The following is an 11,781-nucleotide window of genomic DNA, read 5'->3' on the forward strand; positions in this document are numbered from 1 at the left end:
ATGAAAATAGCCCGCCACGTCAGATACAGCTCGCCTGTAAGCCGCCATCATAGGATCTCGAGAGTCCCAGGTGCCCGAAACCTGTTGCGCCACCAAATCTGAGTCCCCAAAGCATCTGACTCGGGTCAGGTTCATCTCTTTTGCTAGTCGCAAACCGTGAAGCAGAGCTTCATACTCTGCTGCATTATTTGTACAAGGGAACATGAGCCGGAGGACGTAGCAGAATTTATCTCCGTGAGGGGATATCAACACCACACCCGCCCCCGAGCCCTCCAACTGCCTGGATCCATCAAAATAGATAGTCCAATAGGTAAGGTCAGGCCGATCTTCCGGAGCCTGAAGCTCCATCCAATCATTGACGAAATCAACTAGTGCGTGGGACTTGATGGCCGTGCGGGGGGTATACTGTATGTGATGTGACCCAAGTTCTATTGCCCATTTGGCGATTCGCCCTGTTGCCTCGCGGTTTTGGATGACGTCGCCGAGGGGCGCGGAACTGACCACGGTGATCGGGTGTTCCTGGAAATAATGTTTAAGCTTTCGACTCGCCATGAACACCCCATAGACTAGTTTCTGCCAATGTGGGTATCGCTGTTTGGAAAGAGTTAACACCTCACTGATAAAGTACACCGGGCGTTGTACCGTGTGTTCCTTTCCTTCCTCCTTTCTTTCGACGACCACAGCCACGCTGACCGCTTTGGAATTCGCGGCGATATACAGGAGCATAGGCTCCTTTTCAGTCGGGGCCGCCAGGACCGGCGGGTTAACCAATTGATGTTTCAAGGCCTGAAGTGCCTCGTCAGCCTCCTCTGTCCACACGAATCGGTCGGACTTTCTCAACAATTGATAAAGAGGAATCGCCTTTTCTCCGAGGCGGCTCACAAAACGACTGAGAGCCGCAATACGACCCGCCAATCGCTGAACTTGGTTAACATTCGTCGGCTTGCCGAGGGAAGTAACCGCTTCAATTTTGTCCGGATTAGCCTCGATGCCGCGCTCCGATACCAAGAAACCCAGTAGTTTTCCCGCAGGTACGCCGAAAACGCACTTGGTAGGATTTAGCTTCATCTGATATACCCGTAATTTATCAAAGGTTTCCTTAAGGTCTTCCAGAAGTGTCTCCTCCCGGCGGGTCTTGATCACAATGTCGTCAACATAAGCATGGACATTGCGGCCAATTTGGCTATGAAGACAATTCTGGATGCAGCGTTGGTAAGTCGCTCCTGCGCTCTTAAGCCCGAACGGCATGGACACATAGCAAAAGGCCCCGAAGGGGGTTATGAAAGCAGTCTTCTCCTGATCTTCCACAGCCATTTTGATCTGATGATAACCTGAATAAGCGTCCAAAAAGCACAATCGTTCGCATCCCGCCACCGAGTCAATGATTTGGTCGATGCGGGGAAGAGCGAAAGGATCCTTGGGGCAAGCTCTGTTGAGGTCCGTATAGTCAATACACATACGGAACGTGCCATTCTTCTTGAGTACTAACACCGGGTTAGCTAGCCATTTGGGGTGAAAGACTTCCACGATGAACCCGGCGGCTAAAAGACGGGCGACTTCCTCTCCAATCGCCTTCCGTCGCTCCTCGTTAAACCTGCGAAGGTATTGTTGGACAGGTTTGCACTTTGGGTCAATATTAAGATGGTGCTCAGTGAATTCTGTCGGTACACCCGGCATGTCAGAGGGTTTCCATGCGAAGATGTCCCGATTCTCACGGATGAATTCGATGAGCGCGCTTTCCTATTTGGGGTCCAGACCCGTTCCAATGGTAAACTGCTTGGATGAGTCGCCAGGGACGAAGTCGACTGTCTTCGTGTCATCCGTTGGTTTGAACTTGAGGGGCAACTCGGAATCTGTAGTCGGTTTCTTGAGTGGTGACATGTCTGCCGGGTCAACATTGGCCCGGTGGTTTTTGAGCTCTTCCGCCGTGCAGGCGACTTCCGCATAGGCCGCGTCTCCTTCCTCACACTCCTTTGCAATTCTTCTATCTCCGTCGACCGTGATGGGCCCTTTAGGACCAGGCATTTTGAGCTTGAGGTAGACGTAGCACGGGCGGGCCATGAAACGAGCGTAAGCCGGTCGCCCGTACAGCGCATGGTACGGGCTTTTTAGTTTGACCACCTCGAAGACCAGAAACTCCGACCTGTAATTCTGCGCAGTTCCAAACGCTACTGAGAGCCTGACCCGGCCTATCGGATAAGCCGATTTGCCCGGGACGATGCCGTGGAATACTGTGGTTGAAGGCATCAAGTCTTTCTCTAATAGATTCATCCTCCGGAAGGTGTCGAAGTATAGGATATTAATGCTGCTGCCGCCATCCATTAGTACTTTCGATAGAGTGTAACCCGCCACCTGGGGAGCCACGACCAACGCCAGGTCGCCCGGGTTATCTATTCTCGGCGGGTGATCCTCTCTACTCCATGTTATGGTCTGTTCGGACCAGTGGAGATATCTGGGAACTGCCGGCTCAATTACGCTGTACGCCCGGTGATTTACCTTTTTATCACGTCTGCAAGCATTAGTGGTGAAAACATGATATTGCCCATTACTTAGCTGTTTAGGATTGTTGCGGAAGCCCCCATGGTCATCCTGGTCCTGCGGAGCCCCCTGTGGGGGCGGCTGCTGGAAAACTCCCGGCGGGTTGTACCGCCGTTGGTGGTGCACCGGGTACTGGCCGCCGCCTGGCTGCGGGCCCCCCTGTGCCTCTTGTTCGGGAAAACCGCCGAAGGGGTTGTGCCTTTGGTTGGGCGCGGCGAGTTGGTCTTGGCGACGGTTTGGATCTTCGCTTTGGCTCTTCTTGATTGCCTCGGCCCGAAATTCTCGCATCACGAAGCAGTTCTCCCAGGAGTGGCCCGCCGGGCCGTCGGCCGTGGCGTGGTGCGGGCAGGGGCCTTTGAGCAGCTCTTCGTAGTTACGCGGTCTCTTCCCACTGAACCCTCGATTCTTATTTTTGCCGTCATTGGCTTTGGTGTTGGCAACCATATCCGAGGGCTCCTCATGTGGCCTACGCTTGCCGTTGGTCCCCTGGTTATGACGGTTGCGGCCTTGGAGGCGGGCGTGCTTATTCGTTGAATCGCCCTTCTTGGGCGAGTTACCCTTACCATCCTCGCCGGGATCCTTGGTATCATTGGCTTCGGCGTACCTAGTGAGGGTATCCATCAGCTCGCCCATATCCTGAACTTTCCGTTTGAGTCGCCCCAGTTTCTGGACCAGCGGTTCGTAGTGGCAATTGTGTTCGAGGATAAGCACAGCTTGCGCTGCCGTGATGCCATCCGATGAATGGATAATTTCCGCGACTCGCCGCGACCAATGATGCGCCGACTCATCCGGGCGTTGCACGCAGTGTTGCAAGTCGACGATTGTCATCGGCCGTTTATAGGTTCCCCGGATGTTTTTGATGAAACGCTCCTTCAACTCGGCCCAGGACTGGATAGAATTAGGGGGTAAATTTTTCAACCAGGTGCGTGCCGATCCCTCGAGCATCATGGTGAAATATCTGGCGCAAACCGCCTCGTTTACGTCGAGCATGTCCATGGCGATCTCATAGCCCTCGATCCAAGATGTTGGTTCGAGATCTGGTGTGTAATTAGGCACCTTTCTTGGTCCTTTGAAATCCTTGGGCATTCTTTCGTTTCGAAGGGCCTGGGACAAGCAGGGCACCCCAACTCGCCCTCCGGTCCCCGCGGGAGGAGTCTGAGCCTCTTGAATGTTGGGTGGACCTCTGCCCGGCGGGTCCCGCTCGGGCGGGTTGTCCTGTGGGAGGTGTCGCGGGGTGCTGTTTACGGCTGGCTGATCCTCTGGCCAACCCCTGGTATAGCTCGCCTGGGGGGTGGAGTGCAATCGCTCGGGGCTGTGTGAGAACTGCACGTTTTGGACCACCGCCGTTTTCAACATCTCGATGGCGTTCCTTGCTTCGATCTTAGCTGGGGTGTTGCCGTGGATCGGGAGAGACTCCAGATGGCGAGTTGCGACAAGCACGTTATCCACCGGGTTAGAGAAGTGGCCTCGGGGGTTGCGGAAACGAGGAATTTGACCCTCAGTCGGCTGAATCGGCGGGTTAGGAGAGCGGCCGAGCCCTCCTGCTGGAGCGGCTCCCATCCCGGGTGTTTGGGGAGTGTCGAACAGGCGAGTCGGATTGAGATCATGGGGCAGGCGTCCCTGGTGCCTCCGCTGGTGGACGGCGTCGGATGCGCGCTGCTGTCTTTCAAGCCGCCAATTGTCGGTGTTCAACCACATCCTTTCGGCCGTAATCTGGGCCTGTCGAGTTTCCATCCTGGCGGACTCCGTCTCAGCATCCTGATGGGCCTTTGCCACCGCCTCCCTCAGTTTTGTTAACTCCGCATTTATCTCTTCTTGGTTCTCTGGCATGAGGGGGGTTGACATTAGTCTTGTGATTTCCGCCGCTAAATCCACCAGGACTGCTGACGCACTTCTGGACGTCCCGCCGGTTCCATCGCCTCCGGCGGGATTCTGTGCTGGTTGAGTCGCCCCAGCCATGTAGATGGCGATCTGGCGGTGGGTTCGATCGAGGATTTCCGGATCCATGGCCAATGACAAGCCCCCAAGACCGTCTCCGTGGAGGGACTGGATGGAATCGGAATCGCCCATGGATGATTCGTCGTCAGAGTTGATGGGGGTAACCTCCTGAGCCGCCGCGTGCTCTGGCTCCTCCGACCCCTGCGTGAAACCCACAAAGACCGGGTGGGTCAGATTCCGGGTTACGACTGGATGAACGTACCTGGCCGGCTCGACGATGTCGGAGGAGATGTCCGGCTCAGGAACAGATGACCCGATCATGCCAATGAAGACGTTGATCTTGCCGAAGGGGACCCTGTAGCCTGATTCGAGAGAATTTGCTTCAGGTCCCCATCGCCAGTTGTCGATGTAGGCTATGCCGCGTCGGCTCCAAGTCATGAGCGCCGCCGCATAACTCCCAGACCCTGGTAGGGCTCCCTTTGAGAACTCAACTCCACCGTGCGCAGGCCCCAAGGTGGGCGCCAACTGTCGTGGTTTTGTCACGGCAGATGTCCTCGTGAAAGGACTTAGTACTGGAGCCATCGCACCTTGGTGGCGACACAAAGGGGTTAAGCGGGAGAGACACGGCGATTTACCCAGGTTCGGCCCCTCGCGTGGAGGTAATAGCCTACGTCGTTCTTGGCGTGTATTGATGTGGATTCGATTACAAGAAAGGCGTAACTCGCCTTACCTAGCACTCGATGATTTCTAACCTGCCTCTCCCCTTCCAGACTCGCATATATATATAGGTCGAAGCCTTAGGGTTTACAAGAGTCCCTTCCTCTTTACAAATCGTGACCACCGCGGTCTCTAAGTCGCCGTGTTGCAAAACCCAGAGTCCTTCCCTAAATCATAACCATCCTGTGACTTTAAACCGCCCAGGCTGAGGCCCAACTAGCCCTAAAGGATGAATCGCCTTAACAGTAACCCGGCCCATATTCGACGGGTCACTTAACAGGCAATATCCCCAACACTTACAGTCTCCGTGCAAGGGAAATTTGCTGCTGACTACATCTCCACTTTCCACTTGGGGCATCCAATGAGGGGCGAGAAGTATATACATCAACTCGTCATCAGCTAGCGAAAAATGAACGCATTACAATGGTTATACTGGACTGTATGTTTGGCGACTCGCCCTATGGTCCCATGTACTCTTGGCGAGTCAATCCAGTTTTGGACCCTGAACTTGCCTTGGTTAAAACATGTAGGGTACTTGCGGGAGCCAGCATATGGAAAATAGACAAACGATGGGTTCACTGTACCTGCTTTACTGAAGCTTGACTCGCGCCTGATCAGCCGGTCTAAACAATTAAGGTTATTGCAAAAGCCTCTCTAGGGTAGCATTAGAGCATTGCAAGCTCGTCCTACCCCACCGCGACTCCTTGAGCCGGCAAACTTTATGACTACAAAGCATCTTTGTGGTATAGTTAGAGTTTTCAACACTCATGATTACTCGCCGCATCACATTGAGCCGGCTCAATATTCTTCTATGGTCACATGAAGCATAATTATTTTGATGAAGACATAGGAAAACTCCTAGCAAGGCAGCTCATATTATCAAAGCGGTGAAACTTCAGAGTCAATAAAGGTACGATGCAAAACAATAATATTTTCATCTCTAACCTATTACATGGCTCAGAAGGCCAACAAATTTTACATGATCCGAATTGGATCGGCTGGGTCGTTCTCCACGGGCAATCTTTAAGTAACACCTTGTTCAAGCCACCTCCGGGTTATCCTGCGTCGAGCCTTCGTCGTTTTGGATCTGTAAGTCGCCCATTGTCCAATTGCAATTGATTAAGACATGGAACTCAGCCTCGTCGGTCAAGATGGTGGATGGGTCAGCATCAGAGTCAAAAAGATGCTTACGGCGCTGCGGTGTCAGAACTGTGATTTCAAAAGAAGGAGGAGTGACACGTTTCTTGTTCTCATCATAAGCCGCCTGATACTTGGCTAGGTCAACACTCGCTGCCAGTTGGGTCGCCGATAGGCGAGATTCCTTCACACAGCGATGATAATCCTCTTAAGTGAATTCTGGCCCATCGTCTTTATATTTTGGAAAGCTACGAGTTATCTCCTCCGGCTTAAGCTCTGGAGCGTAAGACAAGCATCGTCTCAAGGTGGTGACTACTACTCCTTTCCGGGCGGCTGATCTTTTCAATTCTTCAATCTGATTTGGCAATATGGACAAGCACCCAACATATACTTGATTGTCTTCACGGGCTCCTTATCCCCCATGATGGCTTTAATAGTCATCACGCCGCTGGCATACAATTGCTCTGTTAAAGTGTATATTGCCTTTAGCTTCAATACACAATCATCATGGAGATTGGCGGATCGAGGACTTGCAACAAGGATACACAGTCATAAGTCGCTGATGTGTTTTAGCCCGGTTAGTTCCTGCACGGCGATTTTCATTTTTCTTTGGCTTGTTCGGCCCTTTTGAGCAAGGTAGCTCGCTCAGTCTCGACTTTTTCTTCAAATTCTTTACGATCTTCCTTCATTTTTTTCATATCAACCAGTGCAAGTCGGAGTTTTTCTTCAGACTTAGCTCGGGCATCTTGTTGCTGTGCTAAGCTTTGCTTCAAGCCGGACACGGTTGAGCCGGCCTGGATCAACCATTCCTAAAACAATCCAGACGTTTATGATAAGTTTCACGCACACTGCAAGCAATATCCCTTTCACTTGGGGGCTAATGTATGATTCAAATTTTCCATGGTAATACCTTAATGTGAGACCTGACTCATCTTCAAAAAGATGACCCGACCCTTGGGGCTACAGGTTGAAACTTTCTTCGATTTAAACTAAAGACCCAGCTCATCTTCAAGAAGATGACCCGGCCCTTGGGGGCTACAGGTTGAAGCTCTCTTCAATTTAAACTAAAGACCAGACTCATCTTCAAGAATATGACCTGGACCTTGGGGGCTACAGGTTGAAGCTCTCTTCATTTTACACTAAAGACCCGGTTCATCTTCAGGTAGATGACCCGGCCCTTGGGTGCTACAGGTTGAAGCTTTCTTCTACATTTACACCCAATAACCGTCTCATCATCAACAAGATGACCAAGCCCTTGGGGGCTACATGTTGCAACTATTTACAAGGCTTGACACAAAACTCTGACTCATCATTACAAATATTACTCGCCTTTTGGAGGGCTAATGGTAGTACGTGTGAAGGAGGATAACAGGTATCATACCTCATGTTTTTTCTTAATCATGTTGACTAGGCTTTTTTCCATGTCATGACTTGCCGCCAAGCGACTCAGATAGCCAGCATGTAATTCGTCAAAATCTAGCTTCTCAATATGGGGAAGCTTCAATTTGTTCATGCCTTTCTTTATAAGGATTGAGGTACCCTTGGGCGTATGCTTGGTCAACACTGCGGATGCAGGTTCAGAATAGCCTGTTCCAATAATGAAGACTTGATCTGGATCAGGTGTTATGTCTTCAGCTGCTTTTTGAGGGCTTCGCGGGTTGAGATTCTCACCAGTTTCTTTCTAGGGCTTGGTAGCTCATCTTGAATATCAGGGAGATCATCAGGAGCTTCGGCGTGAGTTTCCGCCGGCTCCTCCCGAGCTTCTGGAATGGGAGAGCTTATTCCCACCTTCTCAGCCGCCTTGGGGTTTGATGATGACTCGCTAGTCTTTCTCTTTTTGGCTTGAGCCCTACAAGGATAGTGGTGATGTTAAAAGTGCGACCAAAGAACATATTGGCAAGAGGAGTTACCCCTCGAGGCGGATTAATGGAGGAAGAGCCGAAGCAGTTGAGTCGCCATATGAAGGAGGTGAAACCTATTAGACATAAGAATTCAAAGGATTGAGTAGGTCGTGAGAATCGGCTGGATAGGAAAGAAGGACATTTAATGTGAAAAATACCTCACTCTGTCGCTTGCGACCGGCCGTTCTCTCAGGCAAGCCTGACAAGAGATCCCCAGAATGGCTTCGAGTGTGATGTTTTGGTGTATAACCCACCTTCTTCAAAAGGAAATTGGGATCCAGATGAGCATCTGGGTGAGACAGGGGGACTTTTCTACAGACTTGCCTTGCCGGCTTGGGAGAAGAAGAATCTGAGTCGGAAGAAACGGAAATTACCTCGATGTCTTCATATTGGATCTCCATATAATCACCCAATAAATAAAAAACAACAACTTTTAAGTATGGATTGTGTTGGCATAATAAGAAGTACAAAAGCACGTACCTCTAAAAGTTCTTCTGCGGCCCAAGACTCGCCCACAACGAATGACTCTACTGTGGCGGCTTTGCCCTTGGTTTTCTTCTTTGGGGTGGTTTTCGTCGGCACCTTCTTGACGGCGGTTCTTGGTTTCTGTTTCCAGAAAGGCGAGTTCTTTTGGTTGCCATAATTGGAACCCGGGTCAGAAACAAGCTCAAAATTTTAAAATGCAAGAGACGTGAGTTGAATCGTTTTACCTCTGGAGCCGGGTTGGAGAGGCAGAACGGCTTTAAACCAATCTTGGAGCAAATCTCAAGTGGTTCACCAGATAGTTTCTTCACAATATTGTCAATATCTTCCTTGTCAAGCATGACGTTGGAGAAGCATTGCGGATAGTTTAAGTCGTCATTGTATTCGCACATTAAGCCACCCCGGCAGCTCAAAGGCATTATCCGCCAGTCTACCCAGTAGCAGATCAAATCAACGCTGGTAAGGCCATTGGCAATCAAGGCGTGAAGCTTTGTAAAAACGGGGGCAATTGAAACCTCTTCCTCATCAGTCAGCTTCTCGGACAGCTTAAAATCCATAGGCAGATGCTCTTTCCTGAAGCCTCATAAGGGGTTCTCATTGGTTGGAGCAGTGTTGCGACAATAAAACCAAGTCTTCCCCCAACCTTTGGGGTGACTCGGCAGAGCAGCAGTTAGGAACCCGCATTATTGTCGTATCTGAATGTTGACCCCTCCGACTTCCAGGCAGGGGCCGTCAGCGAACTCAGTTTGGCGGTTCAAATAGAAGAACTTCCTGAATAGGAGCACGGTAGGCTCCATTTGCAAGTAGGCTTCACAGAATACTTGGAATTGGCAGAGGTTGCTAATGGAGTTAGGGCCTAAGTCTTGGGGATGAAGATTAAAGAAGTGCAGGGCGTCTCTGGGTAATTTTAAGTCAGCTGGTGAGAATCCCCGCTCGATGTGGTCAGTAAAGACCACCACTTCCCCACTGGCGGGTTGTGGGCATTGCTCTCCTAAGGCGGGTCGCTAGCCGATGGCTTCTTGTGGTGCTAGAGTTCCCACCTTTAAAATTCATCAAGGACGGTGTAGTGGTCTCTGATGGCAACAAATTACTTTTGGAGATGGTACCCATGGCCACAAACTCAAGAGACAGGGACAGAAATCTGCATAAAGGCGATTGGCGGGTCGTAAGGATCTACAGAAGTATTAACTCGCCAAACAAGTGGCTTGGTGCTGACAAGTTGATGGATATACTTCTCTCCCCTCGTTGGTTACCCCAAGTGGAAGGTGGAGATGTAGTCAGCAACAAATTTCCCTTACACAGAGACTGTAAGGTTTATCGAACCAAGAGGACTCCTAGACTCAACAAGTAGGCGTCTTCCACCCTGGCGCTAGCAGAAGACCTGGACCTGCACACACAACAAATAACTTTGCTCCCAACGAGTACAAAGAGGTTGTCAATCTCTCCGGCCTTGTAGTTTGCAAATGATCAAAACACAAGCGGGAAGGTAATAGTGATTGCAACGAAAAAGTAAATGAAAGTGGGAAATGATGAAGGTGTAAACAATGATGGTGATCTAGACCGGAGTCACATGATGTTCCCTAGTGACGTCTCTCTCCCAAAAGACAATAAAAAAACTATGCTTGGGTAAACAAATCACAGTTGGGCAATTGACAGAATTATGATCGCACCGCAATGCTAATTATGCTACTTCGTACTTAGAGGTTCAACAGTAATGAGCAGTACGCCAAGACAAGTAGACCGTTTATTCATCATCATCTACTTACTAATCATCCACCTTGAGATATCTATCCAGAAGATCTCTCCGGTATTAAGTTGCGAGCCACACCCAAAGTGTAAACTGAAAGCAACAGACAACTGCATTAAAGAACTATGCGTAAGGTAAACAATCCTTGCAACTGTGGTCACAAGCACCCTTGTTTTCTCCCTGGTGGCAACAAGCACATCCCCTTGTCTCATATTTCTGTCACTCAAGCTAGACATCGAGGGTCATGAACCCACAAGCATGCATAATGCTTCGTCTTGGAATTACAATCTACTACTTGGCCAAAGCAATAAAAAGCAACGGAGAACATGCATGAATCACTATGGAACATAATATAAAAGGATAATCAAATATATAAATCATAACAATAATCTCAACATAATCTCATAATCCATCAGATCCCAACAAACCGAGCATAGCAATAGCAAGAGAATTCCATGGATGCCTTGATCATGTAGGGCAGGTCACAAGGACTAACCACTGAAGCACAAGATTGGAGAGAAGACATCACATAGCTACTGGTCATGGACTCATGGTCCAAGGAGGACTACTGACGACACGTCCGGGAAGCGTCCATGGTGGTGGAGAAGATCCCGGAGGACAATCCTCCCTCCGGCAGGGTGCCGGGAAGAAGTCTCCTGGCGCTCTGATTTCGGAAGCGCTGCGGTGGCGGAATGATGGAGAAATTCGCGATTCTAGAAAGACTGCGAGGGTTTGCTCTCGGGACTCTATATATAGGCAAAAGGAGGGCACTGGAGGAGGTGGGACCCAACATGGAGGCGTGCTGGTGCGGCCTAGGGCCTGGTCGCGCCAGCAGGCCGCCTGGGAGGCCCCTGGCCCCCCTCTAGCCCTCCTTCGGTGATCCGGAAGCTTCTGTTTCGCTGATTTTTTATATATTTTTTTCTGGATTTTTACGGGCTTCGGAAAATTGGTTAAAAGCCCCCGCAAAATAAACATCAGCAGATAGAAACTGGCAGTGGGTGCACTGAGTTAGGAGGTTAGTCCAAATATGTGTAAAATGATATAAAAGTGTAGAAAAACATATAACAATGTCTCCCAAAAGATCATGGAACAAGCAGAAATTATAGATATGTTTGGGACGTATCAACATCCCCAAGCTTAATTTCTTCTCATCCTCGAGTAGATAAATGATAACGCAATAATTTGTGTGGTGACATGCGAACACACATATAAGAACTTCAAAGTAAAGCAAGTGAGATATGCAATTCAAGTAAAGACAATAACAAGCAAGAGTCTATATCTAGTATTGAGTTTAGCAAAGTATGAACATCAAGGTGCTAG

The sequence above is a fragment of the Hordeum vulgare genome, chromosome 7H (assembly GCF_904849725.1).
Source record: "Hordeum vulgare subsp. vulgare chromosome 7H, MorexV3_pseudomolecules_assembly, whole genome shotgun sequence".
Taxonomy (NCBI): domain Eukaryota; kingdom Viridiplantae; phylum Streptophyta; class Magnoliopsida; order Poales; family Poaceae; genus Hordeum; species Hordeum vulgare.